The following is a 3,694-nucleotide window of genomic DNA, read 5'->3' as shown; positions in this document are numbered from 1 at the left end:
AGCCACCCAGGCGCCCCAAAGAAACCTTTCTTAATAAGATCAGGTATAAAGAAAGACAGCTCAGCTAACTCCATCCCACCTTCAAACTTCCCCTCTTCCTCAACCCATATTCCTTACTTCTAAAAATAAAAAATAAATGGGCGCCTGGGTGGCTCAGTCAGTGAAGCGTCCGGCTTCGGCTCAGGTCATGATCTCGCAGTTCGTGGGTTCGAGCCCTGCGTCAGGTTGTGTGCTGACAGCTCAGAGCCTGGAGCCTGTTTCAGATTCTGTGTCTCCCTCCCCCACTCGTGCTCAGTCTCTCTCTGTCTCAAACTATATAAAAAAGTTTAAAAATAAAAATAAAATAAAATAAGTGGGTGAATAGCTGCATTTGCAAATTAAGTAATACTGCCTGCCGACATAAAATTTAGAAAATTAAAAAAAAAGAACAACAACAAAAGAAACTCAGAAATGCAGAAACTATCATGTAAAAGAAGCAATGACTACCATAGAACTCATCAAGACATCACCCTGGGTGACCATGGTTGCATGTCTCAGCCTGACTGCAGATTCAACTCACTGCTACTGCCCTTCCGCACAGGAAGCCAGGAACCCAAGGAGTCTGCACATTTCATGGCCTACCAAAATTCCTGGCACATAACCGCAGTGGGACCCAACACCACGGCAGAGCAAAGCAGACTACAGAAAATTCAGCGCACCCCCTACACCTACATGGTGGGCACCACTGATGATGACCTTGATAACCAGGTACAAAAACAGATCGGCTTTTAAAAGAAGAGCTGCAAGATGTTGAAAAGCAGAACTAAGCTTAGTGCTGAGAGGAAACCATCTAAAAACCTCTTCTTTCTCCACACATTCCTTCTGAGTCTGACATTTAACTGCCATCTCTGGACACAGGACACAGCAGTGCCACAGTTCCAACCAATGCATCTGATTTCGTGGAGGAGCCCACTGTCACCCCCCTGCCCCAGGGCTTTGCACGCGCCCCAGTCCTTCTGCATGGAGACATCAGCACCTGATGCTGAAGGAGCCAGAGTAGGGGAGGAGACGGGCAAAGAAAGGCTCACAGCCTGAGAGAAGGTAGCAGGGTTTTTGCTCTAGGGGAGGGACAGGCTGCTCGTTACCGGGTACCCAACCAAACCAAGAGCTGCGGACCCTAAGAAGCAAAGATGAGATGTGTGCTTTCGTGGCAGGAAGAATGCTTTGGTTTAAAAATAAACAATCACGCCATCTAGTTCACAAAGCAAGCCTACTCCTGCTCCTGGCTGCTCTCTCCTCAGTTCCATGTGGGCTCACTGGTGAATGAAAAATATGTGTGAGCAAATCAGGAAACAAAAACAAGGGAAGAAAATAAACACTTACCTATCTCAGAGCTAGGTGCACTGGCTAGGCTTGACTTTGGATTCTCCAAGCCAAATTTGCATGAAAGGTTGACTCTGTCCTTTGGCAAATAAAATTCTTCTATATTTAGCAAAAGAAGGGCCTTTTTTACGGTTGCCCTTAAATGTGGGTGCTATTCAAGCAGGTTAACAAACTGGCCTCCCTGTAACTAAGGAAAAGCTTAAAGACAAACACCTTGCAATCAAATCAGATTCATATAGTACTGAGAACATGAACAAAAGGATGTCCTGAAATCACAAAGAAAAGCAAAGGGAAGGAGCAAAGGAAAATCCAAAGACAGGACTGTATGAAGAAAACAAAATCATTAAACTATCCTGGACAATGCTGCCTGACCCAGCAATGGTATTTTGACTAGAAACAAAGTTGAATAATATCATGGGTGGGGGTGCCATTATTCCCTCCCTGTTCAGCTCTGATAATAGTGTCAAAAGTAATGGGAAACTATGTGTCATAAAGGAGCCTTTTGCATCAGAAAGACATGGACAGAATAGGCGGAGAGAGGGCGGGAAGCTAAAGTGATCAAGGGGGGAACGTACCCTTGAAGAAAGGGAAAAGTGACCCATCCACTGCCATGGAGATGCTGCCAACACCTATTGTGAAAATACGGTGGCTTCATGGAATGTGGCTCAGAACAAGGAAGAGTCTAGTACTTGTGTTGACCCTCGTTTTCATTAAGAACTCCTTCACTGCCTAAATCTGAACAGGCCTCTGGCTCAAGTCAAGCCAGTCTATTCAGAAAGAACTGGTCTTAAGTTTTGGTGGTATTGGCGTCATTCTAACCTACAACTTTATGATGCAAGCAAGGAACAAAAACTCAGATCTCCCTGAACTGTATTCTTTAAGTCTCAACCTGAGCTCAGTAAGTCAAAAGAATACAAGTGATATGGCCAGGGCCAAAACTAAGGTCTCAGGTGATCTTCCATTGTGCATCATTATTTGGAACAATGTACGTAGTGTGACCATTATCAAACAAGATCCAAATGGTTGAGAAAGAGAAAGGCGGCAGCATATACCTTTTGTAGGTGACCGTGTTCTCCCTGCACTTTCTGAAGACTGGGTACTCGAAGTCCGAGAATATGGCAGCAGCACCCTGGGGGAGGACAGGGCAGGGACGGAAGCCCGGGCGGGGCGGGCGCAGGGAGCTCACACGGGGAAAACGGGCTACATGCTGTTCCAGGCTGGGCTCCAAAATAAGAAGACCACACTCACACCTTCTTATCTGAACACACGCGGGCAATTTCCAGGCTACTGCACCCAGAATCCTTGAGACAGTCTGAGTGATGTCTGGGCAGCACTGTCCCACACAGAGACTACCTGGGGTGCACAGAGCAAACAGAGAAAAAATGAGGCACCCTTTTTTTAATAGGATTCAACTTTAGAATCAAAATATCATTGCTTTGTCAGGCAGTATTGTCCAGTACAGTTCGGTGATTTTCTTCCCCTCGTTTCTGGGTTTTCCTTTGCTCCCTCTCAGACACTTCTCCCTCTGTGATTTGGGGAAACTGCTATGAACTGGCAATTCTAAGGTCAAGGACCAGCCTTCCACTCACCCGTAGACGCTGCCTTCCCTAGAACAACATCAGCTGACCGTGGGTCCCCCTGACCCGTGTGCAAACAGCTCTCACTGGAGGTGACAGGCCCCAACGCGGGGCCACCGCTCAACCCTCATCACTAGTCTGAGGCAAGGTCCTAGCGATCTACACAGAGTGGGCCGGGCCCCCAAGCCTCCCCGAACTGGTCCCCACCTGACAAGGACCATCTGTGCGCGGTGACTTTGGGAGCAGCATCCCTGGATGTGGGGACCCGACACACCCCTCCACCAGGGGCGAGGATCTCCCTTCAAATCACTGGCTGTCCCTCCACCTGGGCCGCGGTCTGCATTGGCCAGGAAGCTGGGGAGACTGGCCTCTCTGTGCAGCCTCTTTGTTCGGGGGCCCGGAAGGGCCAGCCCAGGAGGGGAGGAGGCCAGGCGGCCAAGTGGCCCCTCTGAGCCGCCCAGGACTGGTTTCGGCCTCCCTCTGGCCACCTAGCAACCACCCGCACTGCGCTCGGCCATCCCGGCCTCCAAGGTTTAAGGTGGGTCTCCTCCACCGCACGACGGGCGCGGAGGGGGCGCGGAGGCGGCGCGGGGCCCGGCTCGTCTGCGGGGTGAAAACGGGGGAGGGCGATCCCCACGGAAGCGGACCCCGGGCTCACGCCTCGGTCGCGGAAGGAAAATGCCCGTCTGCCCGGGGGGTGGCCGCTAGCGGGCTTCACGTGCCGACCGCGCAGGCGGGAGTCCGAGGCGCGGTGC

The sequence above is a fragment of the Suricata suricatta genome, chromosome 2, assembly GCF_006229205.1.
Source record: "Suricata suricatta isolate VVHF042 chromosome 2, meerkat_22Aug2017_6uvM2_HiC, whole genome shotgun sequence".
NCBI lineage: Eukaryota > Metazoa > Chordata > Mammalia > Carnivora > Herpestidae > Suricata > Suricata suricatta.
Note: the sequence above shows the minus strand (reverse complement) of the source record.